At 45.0% G+C, this 21,227-nt stretch overlaps 1 protein-coding gene and 1 non-coding gene across 3 annotated transcripts in view; both read left to right on the forward strand.

Moving 5' to 3' along the window:
- Positions 1-21,227, forward strand: part of CAMK1D (calcium/calmodulin dependent protein kinase ID) — a 395,130-nt gene that overhangs the window by 76,700 nt on the left and 297,203 nt on the right. The window lies entirely within an intron of this gene.
- Positions 472-600, forward strand: LOC133045364 (U6atac minor spliceosomal RNA). The gene has a single exon (XR_009690239.1). It is a non-coding gene; the product is annotated as a U6atac minor spliceosomal RNA (small nuclear RNA).

The following is a 21,227-nucleotide window of genomic DNA, read 5'->3' on the forward strand; positions in this document are numbered from 1 at the left end:
CCTCATGCCTTCTCTAAAAGGAGTGGGAAAAAGACCTTTTCATTAATTCTGCAAATAGGCATCATTTTCTAATTTTAGATTCTCACTGTGAAAAAGAGTCATGAATTACTAAAAACTCTGAGAATATAAACTTGTTTGGGGGGGGGTCCCCTGCATTGGAATGAATAAAGGCTTTAAATATTCATTTCTGTTTTTCTTTCCATGTCATTTTGGGTATTGTGAAGAAAAAAATATTTGCTGCTGATTTAGAACTGCTGAATACTCTTATAAAAATTTAATTCCCCCTGTATTAACTAGGCTTTCAAGGCTTTTTTAGAGAGCCTGTTGCTAGCCTTTAGAGAGCCTTTAATTTTAAGGTTGCTAGCAGGAAAATCTGTTAGCCTAGAGAACTGATGGATGGAAGTAGAATAGGAAAACTACCACTGACCATCATGGGGGGATATTGCATTGATTTACATTTTAATAGTGTCTGTGTTTAATGAAACTGAAGAATTAGGTTAGCATTCCCTTTAACAAGAATGGGAAAAATTCTAGTGATGGATGCTATATCCATACATTTAAGGCATCACACCTTTTTATAGCCAGCTAGCACTATTTTTAACAACCTTACAGAAGGGGTCTGGTGGTATGAACCAGCATTACAGATGTGCAGTCCTGTCCTGGGAATCTTCCCTATACATAGCACCTGCCCAGGTAATGAAATGACATCTGTATAAGGTTATCACGGAAACTGTGTATAACGCTAAAACATCAGAAGCCACCCAGTGACATCAGTCATAAGAAGTGGTTGAAGCGTGGTGTACGTGTACAGTGCAGTTGTTAAAAGAGTGAGGAAGGTCCGTGTTCTGATGTGAAATGACATCCAGGTTCATTGCCAAGTGCAGAAGGCAAGGTGGAGGACTGTGTAGAGAGTATGCTACTTTTATGTAAGAAAGACTGGTATATGAAGATTTGTAGGTGAATTTGCTAACATCTGCATAAAGAAACACTGGATGGATAAACAGGAAACATACAGATGTGTTCCTGGAACAGGCAGAGCAGAACAGTGATCAGGAATAGATATCGGATGGGCTCCTGTGTGTATATTTTTAAATATTACACTGACATTTTGAAGGATGCAGAAAAACAAACCAGCGAAAGTGCATCTGTCCCAGCATGCCCTTTGACATGGAACCAGACCGTGAGTAGGGGGCTGAAGGTGAAGCTGGTTGGGTGCATCGTGAGAAGGCGAGGCCACCCGCTCTGTTTCATTTCTCAGAAGCTAAGTCGGTGCATTCAGTGCTTGTTGAGCCAATCAGCCAGTCTGCCATGCCAGGCACTGTTATAGGTGTCAGCAGGTACCTTAAAGTCCAAGCTTCCGCAAAGCCCGTATTTTCAAAAGAGCAGACAGACAAGCAGGTGACGAGTGAGGGAGAGAAGCCCCCTGCTGCTGGGGTCCTGGGGAGGAAGTAAAAGGAGCCCATGCTGAGGTCAGAAGGGAGGGTCATTGCTGATCTTCATCCATCTGTCTTCATGGTGCCTTCATGAACAGTATTTCTTGCACATGGGATAATAAACTAGGGTCAGTTTTCAATTCAGTCAAGATTTCATTTTACTGTAAGATCAGTATCACTGAAGTTTCAAACAGAGACATAAAGACATCAGAGCAGTCACTGTACCCCAATTTGTGCCGTGTTGGCAGGTGACATGAATTTAGTGGAATAAAAAAAAGTGGATTTGACCATCATGGATTGTTTTCACAACAGTGGGACTGTAGTGGGGATAATTATCTATATGTGACTATAACCATATGTTATTAAATAGATGTTAAATAGATATTCCTATGACAAGTTTGTTACTTGTTTTTTCCATTCATAAAGTGATTAAATATAAATTGTCCCTAACTATAGAAAGTATAAACACATACAACACACCATGTACCCTTCACATTCTATATGCATTGTCTGAAAATGCCATGGATTTTCCACATGGATAATATAGACATGTGGAACATTTACTTCCTGTATTTATTCTGTGTTTTTTTTTTTTTCTTATTCTTGTCTCTTTATTGGCAGGTTTCTCTTTCGTAGTATCTGAATCAGATGAAAGAGTAATATGGTTATTTTTTAAAAGTTTCTATGATGAAATGACTTTTTGAAAGAGATTTTTCTCTTTTTTTGGGTTCAAGTCAATTTTGGTGAAACATGAGGAACAGAGATCAAAGGCATAGGAAAAATCTGATGGTCAGCGTGTTTCTTGCATCTCCAGTTCTACGACTTGAGTCTTGCTCAGATACAAAGAAGTAACAACACAGACTGGCTGCCAGATTTGGGAGTCTGAAATTTTCCTGGCAACCAAAGTCCAAAATACAGATGTATCTGGAGCCAGCATGTTCACAAACAGTCCTAGGCTTGTGAGTAAGGTACAGAAGCACCTGCAATCAGAATTTGTTTTAAGCTTTGAAAAATGCAGAGTAATAGGATCTTTATTAATCATGATAAAGTCTGTTCTGTAGAATAGTTAATGAAATGTCCAGGGGTTCCAGCATCCACAGCCATCCTGGGAAATACACAGCAAGGTGAGGATGGAAGCTTGCTGTTGTATCTCCCTCTGCTTTATTGATGAAGAGGTTTGGGCCGTCTTTGAGGTTGGATGTTTCAAAACTTTGTCAGCTCTGTTCTCTTGGAATCCATCTCAGGGTGAATTCAGGAGGACGTGGTCTTTACTTCCTGGTAGATAAAGAAGATGGAGAAGGCAAAGGCACCGCACTCCAGTACTCTTGCCTGGAAAATCCCATGGACGGAGGAGCCTGGTAGGCTGCAGTCCATGAGGTCGCTGAGAGTTGGACACGACTGAGCGACTTCACTTTCACTTTTCACTTTCATGCGCTGGAGGAGGAAATGGCAACCCACTCCAGTGTTCTTGCCTGGAGAATCCCAGGGACGGCGGAGCCTGGTGGGCTGGCGTCTATGGGGTCGCACAGAGTCGGATACGACTGAAGTGACTTAGCAGCAGCAGTAGCAGCAGATAAAGAAGAGGAGAGGCTGTGACTGCACGAGGTCTTCCACTCTGCCACCTGCCTTACAGACGTTCGACAGCATCCCTGCACCTGGCTGGGGAGGGCGCTAAAGCTGGTCCTGCGATGGTGGGACTGTCCACACTCTCCATCATGCACAGTGAGGCCACAGCCTTGTAAACCATGTTTGCTGTGCATCAAGCAGCTGTGCTCAGGGATAACGTGAGGGATGTAGGAACTGTGAGGATACACACTCGGTGCTCACTGAGTTGTGTTTTATTCCTGAATTTAGTTTTTACAAAATTTTTATTTTTAAATTTTTATTGGGGGTGTAGTTGATTTACAGTGTTGTGTTAGTTTTAGGTGTACAGCAAAGTGGATCAGTTATACACACGTGTGCATGAGTGCTAATTCACTTCATTTGTGTCTGACTCTTTGCGACCCTATAGACTGTAGCCTGCCTGGCTCCTCTGTCCATGGGATTCTCCAGGCAAGAATATTGGAGTGGGTTGCCGTGCCCTCCTACAAGGAATCTTTCCGACCCAGGGATCAAACCCAGGTCTTTTACATCTCCTGCATTAGCAGGCAGGTTCTTTATCACTAACCCCACCTGGCAAGCCCCACATATACATATATTCACTCTTTTTTAGATTCTTTTCCCATATGGGTCATTACAGAGTATTGAGTAGAGTTCCTTGTGCTATACAGTAGGTCCTTAATATACCAATTTTATGGATGTGAAAGTGAAAGTGTTAGTTGTTCTGTTGTGTCCAACTCTTTGCGAGCCCATGGACTGTAGCCCACCATAGTGTATAAGTATCAACCCCAGTCTCCCAGTTTATTCCTTCCTACCTTTCCCCCTGGTAACAATAGGTTTGCTTTCTACATCTATAAGTCTACTGAATTCAAAGAGGAAATAAGAGTGACACAGATCAAAGGTGAGACATTTGGGTGATGGTGAATTTCAACCAAGGTGGACTGTTTCTCTAATGCCTTTTGCTCTTTGGGGTAGCGAGAGATGTTTTTAAAGTAAACATACCCCCAAAGCAGTGCTCTAGCTTAGGGATCTTTCACTAATTACAGGCCTTCTTCCTCTACAGTTGTAGTTGATATATGCTCCTAATAGCAGATTAGTGGCACTGAGAGGAGACTGTATTGTTTTACCAACATACCTTTGGAGGCAGAAGTTTGGTGCTTGTCACAGAAACTGAAGTCTGCTTTTCCTGGGACCCCCTCCATCTCCTGTGTACACAGTAGATGCTATGTTCTAGTATCCACTTCCCCCAAATATTCCTGTCCAACATTTCTTACATCTTCTGCACAAATCAAGATCCTTAGCTTTTTTGTGAGTCAGCGAAAGAAGATGAATGTGTGTTCACAGTGGTCTTAGTGTTTTGGCCAAGCCCCACCTCTGTTAATTTCATGAAAAATAAATGATTCTTTTGTGGACATGTTTTCCTGAATGGACAGTTTGTATTTCTGGCCTGTTAAGAGTTTTTAAAACTACTGATAAGCATTTGACCATATTTGTGAACATCTCAAGACAACCTAGAAGGATGGGTATAAAGTATAATAGTATCAAGGACAACAGAATAGAGTTGACATTTGTGTATTTCATTGGCACTCACTAAGATTTCTTTGTCATATGTGTTATGAGAAAGGAGAGAGATCAAAGGACAGATGAAACAGGCTCAGTGGGCTGATTTGATCCAGGGAGCTTTTATGTATTTATAACTGGTTAAGATTAGGGGGTCTTCTCATGTTGCTGAGATAATGCAGAGGGCAGCACTTAACAGCAGCATGGATAGGACCATTCTGAAGGGCTGGGAAGAAGAAAGGAGCTTGATGCTAGAGAAGGTGCAGCCCTTGGCAAAATTCTGTTGAGCAAACTGTGGCTGCAGTTTGTCTTGGGAGCAAACTTATTTCCTGACTAATAATAGAGTTATGGAATGAAAATAAACTCTAAGAGTTAATACATAGGCTTCCCAGGTAGCACAGTGGTATAGAATCCACTTGCTGATGCAGGAGATGTGGGTTTGATCCCTGGGTCAGGAAGATCCCCTGAAGAAGGAAATGGCAACCCATTCCAACTTTCTTGCTGGGACAGTCCCATGGACAGAGGAGCCTGGCAGGCTGCAGTCCCTGGAGTTGCAAAAAGTTGGACACACATGAGTGACTGAGCATGCATGTATACATGCATACACACACACACACACATATATAATTGTTTGTTTATATTCAGAAATTGACCTTTTTAAATAAACAAGGAGAATTCATACCCCACCAGCTCTTCTGTATCTTTATTAACCAGTGTTCTCACATCTGTGGTTGCCACTGGTGTGTTTTCACTACCAAGTTCCTGGTGCTTTTTTCTCACGTAGGGCCTGAGACTCAAAGGATGTGATATAAAATGCTGAGCTGGGTTCTGAAAACCCAGTTAAAATGTATCTCAAAACAGTAATAAAAAGTCCCTGGCTGTTTGTCCTCCTTCTCAGGATCGTTGAATTTCTAAGTAAGAAATTAACCAGGATGATGGTGTGTCAACACCTGGCACAGGCCTTGGCAGATGGATGTTCAATAAAATGTTATTTTCCTTCACCCGCAGAAGCGCTTTTCTGCCTCTCCCCAGTACTCTCCAGCGTGGAGGGAAGCAGACACACGCTCTCAGGCATCTCTGGGTGGTTCACGGACTCTCCTCGAGGACACTGACGCATCGGGAAGATGTGCCATTGTAATCTCGTGGCTTCTCCCACCCCCTGGCAACCACACTATAATTTGAGAAGTTTAATGTTAATGGCTGATGTCAGACAAGGCAGCAAGGAGTGATCAGTATAGTCACTTCAGGTGCGTTTTGTCACATTTCAAGTTCTTTGAAATTTGGCCACTTAGAAAATGGTTTGTAAGGCAGTTCTCTTCAGTAGAAGTTCAAGTGCACACTTTTTTGCCAGTCATTCTGAGCATCCAGCAGGGGATAATAATCATTTCTAAACCCTGCATTTGTGTGTATGGCCATAAGGTGGAAATCCGGTGAGGACACACCCATAAAGTCCCTAGAATTCTATGTATGTTAGTTATATGCAGAGCTTTAGTGAGGGATTTCTAATTGAAGGATAAGATAACAGGGTGGCATTTCTTTACCAGTTCAGATAAACGAAAAGAACAAAGAAATCCTCCTTCTCAGCTGGGCATTTCTGAGGCAGCCGCTTATTACAGACCATTCTCAATTATCCAGGGATTGGTGCAGATAGTAAAAATTCTCTGATAATCCTAAAATGTCACTTTGGTTGTTACTTTCCTGTTTCTGTTGAAGGAATCTTATTTCAAAAACAGCTTTTGACCCAAGGGGTAACATTTTGAGCAGCCACTAGTAGACTATTCACATTGTCGCATTGAATCATCCCTTCAACCCTGCAGTGTGGGTATTACCCCACATCATAGATGAGGGGACCAGGGTTCAGGGAAGCTAAGTGCAAGGTCATCTGTGAATTGTGGGGCCGAGGAGTAATCTTACCTCCCCGACTCAAGGCACATTCTCTCAAACTATTGCCTGCTCCCTGGTGGAAATGGGGTAAAATGTCCCAAATGCTAGGAGGAGGCTGGAGAAAGGTTAGAATAATCTTGAATCATCAATTCCTGTGTAACCAAGAACTGATAAATATTTGAGAGAGTTAGTTTCAGTTTCTTCATGTAAAAGTACTGATACAAATTATAAAAAGCAAAGGAGACTATGGATTAAGAATACTTTGATACATGCCAGCAGCAATAAATATGCCCAGGAAGAGTGTTGGTCCCTTAAACTCCTGTCCATTGGGAAGAGTCTGTTCTTGGGACTGCACCTTTGGTCCTTCTGGGTTACGGGAGGGTCATCATGGTAGCTCTGGAGGGCTGTTTAAGCTGGCTGAGAGCAACATCTAGTCTGGACAAATAAGAGCTGTTAAACAAAGCAGCGTGTTAAACGAAGGTTGTCATGGCCTGGAGCACACTTGCTTGTTGAAGATCTCCGGAACCTTCTGGCTAAAAGGTACACAAGGTTTTGAGAACCCATTCTGAAACAAAGTACAGGTTCTCTTTCTCAGCCTCTGCTCCTTGAGAAACTTGCTCCTGAATATGTGAAGAGCAGAAAAAAATGAAGGATGCTGCCATAGTTAAGTAGTCAGAGTTGGTGGTGGGGAATCCACTCTCATGTTTTCTAGGCAGCTGGAATCCTGGGAGCAGATGAATTGTTACTGGGGCAACGTTCCAGTGTAAAAAGTGTGGTTATTTCATGGGTGTCTGAATATTTTCACCTCTGTTTAAAAAAATCAGATTGTCAGTTACACAAGGGCCTCCTCACTGATTTCTCTCTCATCACTGTTCATTTTCTGAGGCCATCAACTGAGACAGGCATCATAATGCCTGGTGTCGTAACTGGCGTGCTGAGGGACGGCGTGTGTATTTGCCGAATGACAGCATCCTGGGCGGCAGTCAGGCTCAGGTTCTGTGGTGATCGTTGGGTAGGAGGACCTCTTGGTTGGTCTCTATTCACGTGAGACGTGTGTTATTTGGGTTTTCTTTAATGGACATTTTTAACTGAGGCAATAGTTGATTTGAATGAACACGGGAGTAACATACATATAACATATTACAGGGATAATATAGAGAGAGCTCATGTACCCTTGGGGTGTCCCTGTGGCTCAGATGGTAAAGAATCTGCCTGCAATACAGGAGACCTGGTTTCAATCCCTGGTTCAGGATGATCCCCTGAAGAAGGGAATGGCTGCCCACTCCAGTATTCTTTCCTGGAGAATCCCACAGACAGAGGAGTCTGGTGGGCCAGGATTGAGGGCAGAAGGAGGGAGCGACAGAGGATGAGATGGGTGGCTGTATCATCGATTCAATGGACATGAGTTTGAGGAAACTCTGGGAGTTAGTGAAGGGCAGGGAAGCCTGGTGTACTGCAGTCCATGAGATTGCAAAAGAGTTGGACGTGACTTAGTGGCTGAACAACCCCAACGTGTACCCTTTATCCAGTTTCTCCCAGTGGTAACATCTTACAGCTCTGTAACCCAATATCACACCTAGATGACAGGCCACCCTGCCATTAGGATGATCTGCTGATTTTACCCAAATTTTTTCCCCAAATAATTAAGAAAAGTTATTTATTTGTTTTAATTGGAGGATAATTACTTTACAGTGTTGTGATGGCCTCTGCCATACACCAACATGAATTGGCCATAGGCATATGTGTGACCCTTCCCTCTTGAGCCCCTCTCCCACCTCCTTCCCTACTCCATCCCTCCAGGTTGTCACAGAGCACCAGCTTTGGTTCCTTGCATCATACATCAAACTTCCACTGGCTATTTGGTAATATATACGTTTCAGTGCTATTCTGTCAAATCGTCCCACCCTCTCCTTCTCCCACTGTGTCCAAAAGCCTGTTCTTTATGTCTGTGTCTCCTTTGCTGCCACATGTGTAGGTTTGTCAGTACCATCTTTCTAGATTCCATATATATGCATTAATATACGATTTTTGTGTTTCTTTTTCTGACTTACTTCACTCTGTATAATAGGCTCTAGGTTCGTCCACCTCCTTAGAACTGACTCAAATGTGTTCCTTTTTATAGCTGAGTAATATTCCATGGTGTATATGTACCACAACTTCCTTATCCATTCATCTGCTGATGGACATCTAGGTTGCTTCCATGTCCTAGCTATTGTAAATAGTGCTGCAGTGAACACTGGGGATACATGTGTCTTTTTCAGTTCTCGTTTGCTCAGGATATAGGCCCAGTAGTGGGGTCGCTGGGTCATATGGTAGTTTTTAGGGCTTCCCAGTTGGCGCTAGTGATAAAAAACCCACCTGCCAATGCAGGTAGACCTAAGAGACACAAGATCCCTTGGAGGAGGGCATGGCAACCCACTCCAGGGCTCTTGCCTGGGGAGTCCCATGGAAGGAGCCTGGCAGGCTGCAGCCCATAGGATTGCATGGAGTTGGACACAACTGAAGCGACTTAGTATGCATGCACGAATGGTAGTTTTAGTCCTAATTTTTAAAGGAATCCCCATTCTGTTCTCCATAGTGGTTGCATGGTTTGCATTCTCACCAACAGTATAAACAGGTTCCCTTTTCTCCACACCTTCTCCAGCATTTGTTGTTTGTAGACTTTTTGATGATGGTCATTCTGACCAGTGTGAGATGATACCTCATTGTAGTTTTTATTTGCGTTTTTCAATGAGGTATCATCCAAGTGATTTGAAAATAATGAAATTTGGTTGGAGAGGATAAAAGCCAGGAAGTGGGCTTGCGTAGCACAGATGGAACCTGATTTTGTGGACAGCTGCTGGGCTGAGGCTGGTTCCCAGATGCAGAGGAGAACTGAGTGTGGGATGAATGGGGTGGGGAGTCCCCAGTTGAGGAGGAGAGGTTTTTCCCAGGCTGTTGGTAGAACTGAAAACAGAAGAAAACTGTGTAGCAGCTTAAAGGCAAGGAGGGAGCCTTGTCCTACATTTTCCAGGGATGAGCTGGCCCCCTGGTGGGTGCCCCTCCCGCCTGCCTGTGCCCCCCTTTCTCTACAGCCCACGTGGCAGGAACATGTGTGATGGTTTACACTTGCAGGAGCTCAAATCTGGTCTGCAACTGAATCCCTGACCACACCCCACCTCTTTGGAGCCAGAGTTAACTGAAGGTTTGAGAAGAATGAGCTTCTGTCTTTGTCATCCTTTCCTTTCATGAAGTTGTTTTTCTTATTGGATTCAGGCAAGCAAATAATTAGGTATTGGCGGGCTGGTGGTGCCTCCTTTTATCCATTATTTAGCAGTCTCTTCCCAAATCTCATCTGCCCCCAGCAACCCACACAGCATCCTGCCCCCAGAGAGGTGGGTCATTAAGGCTGATGGAAATGAGGTCACCATCTCCACGGGGAGAGATGCTCAAGGGAGGGAGACCTGCAGCTCCCCTGACACAAAAGAAACAGGAGAGGAAGCTGGTGGTCTAATGTAGGGCAGACACCTGGGTCTGTTCCTGCGGTCCTGGATATCACAGCCCCCGTGAGCCCAAGGGGCTCATCTGCAGTGGAAAGGTGGCATTGTTTCCTTTTGGGGAGAGAAAAAAAAACACCTAGCATTTTTATACTCCTGAATTAAATTCAGCATTCTAGAGTAGAAAATTGAGGTTCCCCCACCCTCTCTTTTGCATACATAGACCTGTAAGTGTCTGCATTTCAGCCTGTCCAAGTTACTAACTTGTGCAGTTGACTCTTGCCGCTGAGGCAGGCCTTCCCTATGGGATGCACAGGCAGCCTTCCATTCCTTGCCTTTGCTTAGACACAGCCAAGGAAGGTGACATTTGGATAATATTCCCTTATTTGGCTTGCCACCCTGTGCTATACATTTAGAAAATAAAAGACACGCCTTTCACAGGAATTACTAATTCTTAAGTAACTTTGTAAACAGCAAGTTACTGTGTGGGAACCCTGAGAGCTTTTTCCCCCTAGGAAAAGCTATTGTAATAACATGCTTTTGCAAATATAGTATAATATTATTTTGTACATTTTTAAGAATCTAGTTTTCAAATTTGTAGGTTCTGGAGAAACTAATGTTGTATTTTACTTGGATGATGATTTAGTTAACAAGACCCTTTCAAGGGACTTGGAAAATGCACATGTTAAATTATTCTTTTAAGCTCTGATATATAATCAGTCTCGCTGAACCTTGTTATTCCTGGTAGATTTTTGTTCTGTGTCCTCACTTTTTTGGTTTACTAGGTTCTTCTTCTTAAGTATTGAACATTCTCTTTGGGGCACATTCTGATGTTTAAGTAAATGGATGAGAACCAGAAAAAGGATGGTGAATTTCCACTTGATTGCTTTGGATTTTTCTTTGTATTCAAAGATACATCTCAGTGGTTCCAAATGTTCACATATTAGTAAGCAACCAGATAATTAGATATTTCAGATGGTCTCAAAATGTCCATTGTTACAGAAACACAGTTAGCCTCGAGGGCTGCATTTGCCTCCCAGATTTCATAATGATTTTCTCTAATGCTTTGAAAACCTTGGCTTAGTATGTCTAGGCTTGCTTTTGTAAATTATGGAAAGTGTGCTCCCCCCACTTTGTATAAGATGTAAAACCTTGAAGAATATAAAAATCAACTCTAATCTTGTCACTCAAAAATAACCGCTGTTAAATTTTAATATATTTTCCAGGCTTTTTCTATACATAAATGTTTAACACAATTACTTTCATATTGTGTGTTGTTTCTTCCATTTTTAACTAAATGACATAACTGGGCATTTTTCTCATATTGCAGCGTTACCCCCAAATACTATATATGTCTCTTGAAACCCAAGAAATCCAGTCTTGGTTTGAAGTGAGTGTCATGGTCCAGTGTACTGCTACCTCTACTAAACAGGGCCGCCCTGTGTATGTGTGTGTTTTTGTGTATGGTGTGCATGTGGTGTGTGTACATGTGTGTGTGTGTGTGTGTGTGTGTGTAGGGGGTGTTGTGTGGTGCGTACATGTGTTTGCATGTGTGGTATATGTGTATGTATGTGTATAGTTGTATATGAATGTATATATATGTATGTGGTATGCGTGTGTATGCATGTATATGTGTGTGGTGTGTGTATGTGTATATGTGTGTGTGGTGTGTATATGGATATGCATGTGTGGGTGTGTGGAGGTGTGTGGGTGTTTGCATATATAGGTTTGTGTGGTGTGTGTGTGTGTGTGTGTGTGTGTGTGCATATGAGTGTGTCTGGGGGGCTGACCCCCCCTCTGGCAGTCAGAGTACCATCAGTCCTCTCGTTCTCTCTTGCCCCCTGTCTTCCTCTCACCCCATGTGTGTCTCCGGCATACTTATTTTTAGTGTTCCTTCTGCATTGGCCGCTGCGGATCAGAAGCCGGAGGCTGAGCTGCTGCACATTGCCTGTGTGCTTGCTCCCTGCAGGTGGTGGGAGCGGACTTGCTCGTCCTGGAGGGTGGGCATCAGCCCTGGTCGACATCGGCACCTGGGTACAAGTGGGGCAGCTTCTTTTTGATCCTCTTTCACATTTATTTGGGGCCTGAACTCATTTGTCCTGATGTTGACATCTAACTGGAAATGGCACCTCATTTTAGATGGTGAGCGCACTTTTCAGTGTGGGACTAGCTTTGCCTGTCAGGTGACCATATGAAATGTGTCCTGAGTCTTTGATTAGAGCTCACCAACCCCGAACCTGCAGGTTAAAGGCCAGGAGCGGTCCTGGCTGCTGAGGGCCTTTCCGCTCGTCAGGTCCTGAGAATCATGAAAGACAGCACTAGAAACCGCCCACCACCTTGCACTCACCCTGGGTTCTCCACCCATCTCTCCACCTGCCGAATGGGTCTCAGATTTCTTCATTTACCGCTGGCGCAGTAACCAGGAGAGATGGTGAGAGAGTCGTGCTTCTGAGCATGTTTAATCTGACATATCTCTGCTCTTCTCCTTCGCTTGGTGCACTGCCACTTGGGGTCCATCACTCAGATTACTGAGGTGTGAGAGAGGGCACTTTGAGATACGGGGGAGCCACTCTCCACACGGGTCCCCACCATTCTTCTCTGTGTGTTCCTGTCTAAAGTTACCACAGGCATGGATGGCTTGAGCCTTGGCAAGACCCGTGAGCCACAGATAACCTGTGCACAATGTCACTGATCGCTTGGCCCACGTGTCCTTTGATTCTTTCCTTCCTGAGATTAGGCTTCCCTGATGACTCAGATGGTAAAGCGTCTGTCTGCAGTATGGAAGACCCAGGTTCGATCCTTGGATTGGGAAGATCCCCTGGAGAAGGTAATGGCAACCCACTCCAGTATTCTTACCTGGAAAATCCAATGGACAGCACGGTCTGGCAGGCTACAGTCCATGGGGTTGCAAAGAGTCGGACATGACTGAGCGACTTCACTTTTCTTGAGATCAAAGACCTTGCATCTCTTCCTTTCCCTGGAGCACACGCTTCTTCCCATGTGAAGTCTGGCACAGCTTTATTCCAGCCTGTCTTTTCTTTCCTCTCCCTTCCTTCCTGGTGTTGGCCTCACCCCTGATGCTCAACATTCATTCAGCTTTCATTGGAGGTCTTCTATGTGCCAGGCCTTCTCGAGGCCGCGTGCGCAGGGATCATTGTTGGTATAGACTCTGCCTCCCAGGAGCTCACTGCTCTTTACCTAGGGAGCCAGGTGAGCAGACACATGTCCAAGGTGGGGATGGCTTTCATGGTGAGCAAGGGCCCCCAGAAACTCAGAAAAAAGTGGACAAAAGTCCATCTAGGAGCCAGGAAAGCCACCCATGGTGAAGTTACCCCTTAAGAATTTACCAGGCCAACTTGGGGCAGAGGGTGTGCAGACAGAAGGAATAGCACATACAGAGCTGGAGGCAGAAATGGTGTGGCATGTTGGTGAAGATCAGTTGGCAGGGTTGTCTGTGCAGGAATCAAGGGCAGAAGTTGCACTTGAATAAAGTAGGTTGTGACCACATCATGAAGATCCTTGTATATCAAAATGATAATAGCTAACACACGGGAGCATTTTATAGCTATTAATTCATTTAATCCTTGTAGTACCTCTAAGAGGAAGGAACTATTATTGTCTCCAATTTACAGGTGAATAAACTGAGGCCAGAGAGCTGAGGTTTACAGGAGATCTTTCAGACAGCAGGTGGTAGAGCTGGAGTTGAAGCCAGGAGTCTACTCTGAGTGACCACATGGCCCAGAGGTAATTCTCTAACTGCCCAACTTGCAGCCTCTCATGGTCCAGAGCTGGACTTGCTGGCTGGCCCCAGGGGGCCATGGAAAGGTGGGATGTCATGGGGGAAAGGATCTGACGTTTGTGCAGATAATTCTTTCTCTTTGGAGACAGATGGAGACTTGATCCAGGACGGCTGTTTAGAAGTCCCTGCGATTTTTGTGGGGAATCTGGTGGAACAGTCTTTTTAGAATCACTTTCTTGGAATTATGTATACTGAAAAGGCAATTCTGGAACCTATTTTTAAACCAACATTCATTTATACCAAAGCTTGCCCTATATGCTAATGGAGCTTAATGTTTGAATTAAATGAGAGATATGCTGATATTATTTAAAGTACTGATATTTTGCTATATAATAGAAAGGAATTTTTTTATTAGGTGCTTCTCTTAAGTCTCTTTGGAGTTTCCTTCCATTTCTGGGTTGGATGGGAGACTGGCAATTTCACTAATAGTACCTTTGGGGAATCCATGGAAGCCAGGGGAAGCAGCTGCTCTGGGACCCTGACCTTAATTGGTACCTCTTCCATGAGACACAAAATGGGTTTCTAATCATGTTTTTGTAATAATATATATATACATAATATATATACACACATGACATATATATATATCAAATAAAGTTTACCGTTTTTATTACTTTTAAGTATATTTTATTGGCATTAAGTACATTCATGTTGTTGTACAACTGTCACCACCATCTATCTCCAGAAACTGAAATGCTATACCCCATTAAATGATTTCCCATTTCCCCCCGTTTCCTGCCCCTGGCAGCCACTATTCTGCTTTCTGTCTCTGTGAATTTGACTACTGGAGGTATTTCATATGAATGAAATCATATGATGTTTGTCTTGTTGTGTCTGGTTTATTTCATTTATAATGTCCTGAGGGTTCATCCATGTTGTAGTATGTGACAGAATTTCATTGCTTTTCAAGGCTGAATAATATTCTACCTTGGTTTATATAGATAAATCACATAAAATTATTTTATTGAAGTATAGTTGATTTGCAGTGTTGTGTTAATTTCTGCTGTATGGCACAATGATTCGGATATATATATGTGTGTGTGTATATATATATATATGCACATTCTTTTTCATATTTTTTTCCATTATGGTTTATTGCAGGATATTGAATATAATTCCCTGTGCTATACAGTAGGACCTTCTTGTTTTTTATCTTTTCAATATATAATAGTTATCACCTCCTAATCCCAAACTCCTGATCCATCTCTTCCCCCACCCCAATCCCCTCCTGGCAACCACAAATATGTGTGAGTCTGTTTATGTTTCATAGATAAGCTAATTTGTGTCATATTTTAGATTCCACAGAAAAGTGATAGCATATGGTATTTGTCTTTCTCTGACTTACTTCACTTAATATGATAATCTCTAGGTGGATAAACTACATTTTGTTTCCGTTTGTCCGTCAATGGGTGCTTGGGTTGCTGCTTCCATCTTTTGGCTAGTGTGAATCGTGCTGCTGTGAGCATGTAGCAATTATCTATTCAGTTCCCTGCTTTCAGTTCTTTTGGGTCTTCCATGAGGTCTTAACTCCTCCTAGATCTGGGTTTAAGAATTCTAGTATGATTGTGTTTATAGGCATGGAAGTAGCCTCCTTCTTTTCTTTCCATTCCTACCATGTTGAATCAGACTTAATATAAGAGGTGGGTTTCAAGAGAAATGTGTTTTGGGTGGATTCTCTTCCCCCCTTTTATGAAATAAGAAGCACAGTGGGTGTGAAACAGGAAGCACTTACCGATTCCAAGCAGGAGGTGGCTGTTCCCTGAGCTGTGCAAGTGCTGGTGGTGTTGGGGGGAGAAGAGGGCAGAGGGAGCAGTGCTGATCTGAGCACAGTCTAGGAAGTAGAAATGGGGGCATCCATGAGTCTGCACTTCATGGTGGGGCATAAGGAAGAGAGAAGTGTCTAGAGGGAGTCCCGTATTTCTAGCTTGGGGGACCACATGGCCCCGTTAGCTAGGAGGACTGGCAAATGGGGAGAGTATTGAGAGCTGGCAAATAGTATATCTAATACTTTGGGCTTCTCCAAACTAGAAGTTCCATGGGCCCACGGATGTTCTGTAAATGCTCTGCAGTCTGGGGATAATTGCAACACAACTGTCTAACGTAACTAGAAACTGAAATAAAGATACAATAGAATTTAGAGTCCTATTCAAACAGGATGGTTATATTTCTTTACAGATGTTTCCCTTACCATGTCAGGATTTTTTTTATTTTGGGCATCTGTCGTAAAGATTAATATCTTCTTGGTTTGTTTTGAAGGTGACAGATGAAACTAGGAGAGTAATTTTATGTTAAATGTTGTAAGTTTTTCCACCTAAATTTTTGGATCTTACTCTGAACTTGAGTTTGGGGTGACTCGTAACAGATGGCATGAGAAGGATAATGGGATCACTGTCAGATATACTGATCTTGAGATGCTAGGCGAGCATCCAGGTAGAGAGAAGTAGATGATGGGACATGAAGTTCTAGGGCTCACGATTAACCTGGGGCTGGAGGTCACCATGACGTCAACCCAATGCCTAGGGGGTGCGATTGCCAGAGAGGAAGAAAAGGCACAAGAAGAGACCAGAGACAGACCAGCCTCTTCTTTGTTCACCTCTGCGTCCATATATCAGGGGACAGAGAGGATGATAGACTGAGATGAAGAGATGGCACCTGACCTGGTGCTTCTTCATTCCTTTATCTTCATATGCACAGTGCAGACTCCAGAGTGGGAAGAACAGGATCTCAGCAGCTGAGCTGGAACAGAAGCAGTAGGTGTGGTAGCTGTGTGGGTGGGGGGAGGGTCCCAGAGGAGGAGGAGCAGGGAGGTCTGGGTGAGGATAGGAGAACCAGGACGAGCGGTGTGTTGGAGGTCAAAAGGAGGAGCTGGAGGAGATGGGAGTGGTCAGCTGTTAGGTTCCAGAGGGTACAGTGGTTGACCAGTGTCCACTGCTTTTGGCTGTTAGAGGCCCTCATGACCTCTGCCACAGTTGTTTCAGGCAATGGTGGTGTGTAATCCAAGATGAAATTCTTCCAGTATGCTTTCCCCTTACCTCTTGGATTCCAGATGCTGTCAGTCTGTACATGATTCTTCTTGTCACCCTTTCTTACTGAAAGTACCCTCCAGCAATTCAGAACGTGTTTTAAGGACTTCCATTATACGTTCGAAATACCAGTATTTGAACTCAGACACCTCTAGTTCTCTCTCTGGTGGCGTTGCCTCAAAACTCATATTATCCTTATTTTGACAATAAAATGGGGAATGCTTTTCATTTCTGGATTCCCAGCCCCCAGGATGCTCAGAGTTTGTGGGAATCTCCATGGATCACACGTAGCGTGGAAGAGTAACCCCAGGATCCTGGCGGCCCTTGGGTGACCTTGGGCAAGATAGGATGTATCTACCAGTTTCCCGTAGCTTCTGTCCTTGGACTGTCTTTAAAGCCACTTTCCTGAAAAGCAGGCTTGTCATGGATTATAGTCTCATTTTTGCTGTTTCTGAGCTACTGCTGCTCTATGAATCTGTTTCAGACTTTGATGGTGATGGTGACTGTGATGATGATGGTGATGAAGACAGTGATGACAGGAGTATGCTAAGTGCCTACCCTTGTTGGCATGCTGTATCCAGTGCTTGACATCTAGCATCTCATTTGACTCTTACATTACAGCCTCGTGAGGCGAGTGCTATTAACCCCCTTTGCTGAGTGAGGAAAACTGTGACTCAGAAAAAACTAAGTCACTTTCTCGAAGCCAGTGGGCAGACATCAGAATCCCCAGCTGGTTTGTTAAACCGCAGGCTGCCGGGCCCCGTCCCCGTCCCGGAGTTTCAGATTCAGCAGCTCTGTGATGGAGTGGGAGAAGCTGCGTTTCTGAAGGGTTCCTGGGTGCTGCTGCTGCTGCTGTGGGGACTGCACTTTGAGAATCATTGCTCAGAGCCGCTCAGCTCAGCGGCAGAACAGGAGTGCACCCCCGGCCTGCCCCACTGCCTTTTGCGGGACGGGACGTGCACCTTGGGCCCCTGAAGTGGAGGGCTGGTGCTCACCGCCCAGGGTGGAGGGACTAAGGGCTTCCTGGTGGGAGGTTCAGTGGGCGGCTCTTTCTATTTTGGGTGCGATCCTGGCATGCTCGGGGGTAATGAGGTAAAAGGGAGGGATGGACGCAGGAGCTGAGAGAGGGCTTTGCCAGAACAGAATCTCAGTCCGTGATGACATTGACCCCCAGGCTGTCTGCTGTGAGCTGGCAGTTCTAAATCACGTTTGTGGTAACGCTCTTCTCCCCACTGCCCTCATAGGGAACTGTCTGGCAGCTGAAGATGAAGACCCCTGAATACCCTTCATTGTTGGGGTCTGGGGGCTCCCAGTTAGGGGCCTCATCTTCTGCTCCTGTTTGCCACACACGTCTAAGTGCTAGGCCCACTTCTAATTGCTCACTCCTCCTTTTCTATCTTGCTTTTGGTGCTAAAATCATGGAATTTAAGATAGTCAAGGAATAGATGGCGTACCATGGACCCATCCATTTTGCAGGTTAAGTTCCATAGTGGTCTTCTTCTCTAGCCCCCACTGTGTATCCGTCAGAGGTCTAACCACTGGACACAGATGAACCCCTGAATCCTCACAGTGACCTTGTGAAGTGGCTTCTGTTATCGTCCCCGTGTGATGAGTGAGGACCTCCCTGTCCTCACTGCACGGAGGTTCAGTGACTTGCCTGAGGGCAGACGATTAGAGTTCGGGCAGAACTGGGATTCGTGCCAGACAGCCCAGCCCCAGAGCCCAGGCATGTAACCACGATGCTACTCCATCCCTCAGACAGACCATGGGGGCTTAATAAGTGCACATCGAATGGACAGATCAAAATGGATGGGTGCATGAGACGCCAGCAGTCCGGGGGCGGCCTCCAGTCAGAGTGGGATGCTCTGTAAGTCACCCGCTCTACGTGGCGATGACTCTGGAGCACTCGGAATGCCAGAAGATCCCTTCGAGATGCAGCCCATCCTTTCTGCAGGCTGCTGCAGCCCTTACCTCTACTGGAATGAGATGTGTTTTCCCTCGAGGGGGTGATTATTGGTATTTATAGAGTGTCTTATAGCTGAAGAGCTCCAGAGGCAATAATTACCTCTTTAATCCTTTTAGCATCCTTCTGAAGAGAGGGAAGTGAACTGGGATCGCCTGCTCCTGCTCCCTCTCCCTGCCTCTCTGCACCGCTGCCCCCGTGCTCCACAGACCACACAGCAGTGATGAGATGGGGCAGAGGTGACATCGGAGGGTATAAAGCATATCTTGCAATTCACATTCAGAGCTGGGTGGACATGCGGTTACCACTTGGGGACTCGAGGTCAACTCACCTGTATTCCCACTTCCTTTGTACCACCTGGTTGCTAAATGGAGAAATAACCTTCATTCTGCTAAAGAAATCTCACCAGGCATGTTCACTATTCTCATAAAGCTCAAGGAAAGAAAGTTGGAATAATGGAATTTTTTTTTCCTACTCAAGCAGTGAATTCTTCTGTCTTGGCAGCTACAGTGTTCAAGATGAGCTATTCAGAGGACTAGCAGAGAAAATAAAAAGGGATGAGGTCTGGGAAACTTCTTTGCATCGTTAGTGGGTTTTTTCCATATGCGTGTGTGTATTACACACACATTTGCATCTATGCCGGCTTCCAAGCCAAGCCTACGGGGTGTGCATGATAAACAGCTTGTGACTGTGACTGTCTTTTGTTACATGGATGAAATCGGATTCAGTGGCAGCACCCGAAGATAGACTGCAAGGAGATAAGGCTCGTTTGGTTATCTGAACTCACCAGTAGGGTGTCATGATGGTGCTGGAGGGTTCTTTGTTTATCCCAGTGTTCTCTCTTACTAAGGGTGGAATCAAACCTAGACAGATAAATAAGATTCTGCTATCTCTGGTGTTCAGATAATTTCAGATGTTAGGATCTCCTATGTCAGGGTTGTTAATAATCACTTCCCTGGCAGAATCACGGTGCTGGCTAATTGTGCAAGAGATAACACAGTCAGAGAAATCCGTAGCTTTTTTGTGATCCTTCATCATGATAATTTCTGGCTGGATTAGCTTCCTCCTTCCTGCCATTAACCATCTCTGCCCAGTCACTTCCTGTGTGTGTGTGGAGCTGGTGAAGCCCCAAATTCCAGACTTTGGGAGACTCCAGTCTGTGTTGGTTGAGGGGCCATCATTTTGTCGCATGCTTTCTTTTTTTTTTTTTTAAGTGTTTTACTTTTTTTTTAAAGGATCTGATTTCTTAACTGAGGAACAGCAGCTCCAATTTGGGGCTTGTGCACCCAGCCAAGTCCTGGGACCTGAAAAGGGTGGGGTGGAGTTGGCATTCTGAATGCTTCACTCTGCACTTATCTATGCGTCTGTCACCCCAGAGCTTTGCAGTTGGAAAGACATCAGTATGGCACCAACTGGGTCTGAGCTGCAGCTCCCTCCAGACATCCTCCTGCGTGTTCTGGCCCCAGCACTGGGGTCCCGTTTCCTCTCCCCTCCTCCATTGCCTTCCCTGCGGCCAGTGACATCCAGTCACTGTTTGCCTTGGTGTTTCACCTCCGAATAAAGAAAGATGTATTAAGATTTGTGATAAAACAAAAAGAAGGAAGCACAAATTAAGACCTTTGAAAACTAGTCACACAGGACTTCTCCCTCCTTCCGTTTAGGAAGGCAGAGATCAGAGAGCTGTCATTTATCTTCCCTGTAATTAGAGGAGAGAGCACAAGTTCTGGGAAATGCCAGGAAAGTTGAGCAGCTCTTCCAGGATGGCCGAGGCAGGCCAGCGGGAATGTCCGTTCGGGGGAGGATGAGCTCATAGGAGGGGACTGCTGTTGTCGTGGAGACGATGATTTCTCCAGGCCTCAGATGTAGAAATGAGCCCCTCCTGGGGGTGGCTCGTGGAGCTCAGCCCAGGTTGTGCCTTTTTTTCAGATGTTCTCCTGGTTGTCAGCATGGGTCGTATGACTTCAGTGGAGACGCTGTTTTGCAGCTGCTTCTGGAGTGACCGTGACTCGGGGGGCCAGGCATGGGTTGGTGGGGGAGGGCTGTGTGCCAGTTGGGGGGGCAGGTGTGAACAGAAGGAAGTGTGGCCTTCACCGCGGGCACATCTGCTTCCTTATTGGTCTCTTCTTTTTCCCTCTGACCCCAGCCTTTTTCTTTTCTATCCCCAGTGACCATCCGGTGTAGGAAGGTTTTCTACCCAGCTCCCGCTGGTGCAGAAAGAGGTGCCTTTCAGTTGTGTGTGCTGAGCAGAGCGGGAGGAATCTTCCTGGAGGGAATGCTCTAACATTCTGCACATGCTCGCTGCGACCCACACGGGCGTTTGTACATGGGAATGCAAACAGGCCTGAAATAGAATGTATTAGTAAGTGTCACAGAGAAGCGAGGTGTATTTTTAGCAGATATGGCTAAAGCAGCTTATTGCAATGAGTGAGGGAGATGGAGATGAGGGCAGGGCGGAGTGCTGGGGGCTGAGCGTGGTGGCCGCCTCCCCTG

The sequence above is a fragment of the Dama dama genome, chromosome 23 (assembly GCF_033118175.1).
Source record: "Dama dama isolate Ldn47 chromosome 23, ASM3311817v1, whole genome shotgun sequence".
NCBI classification, from domain to species: Eukaryota; Metazoa; Chordata; class Mammalia; order Artiodactyla; family Cervidae; genus Dama; species Dama dama.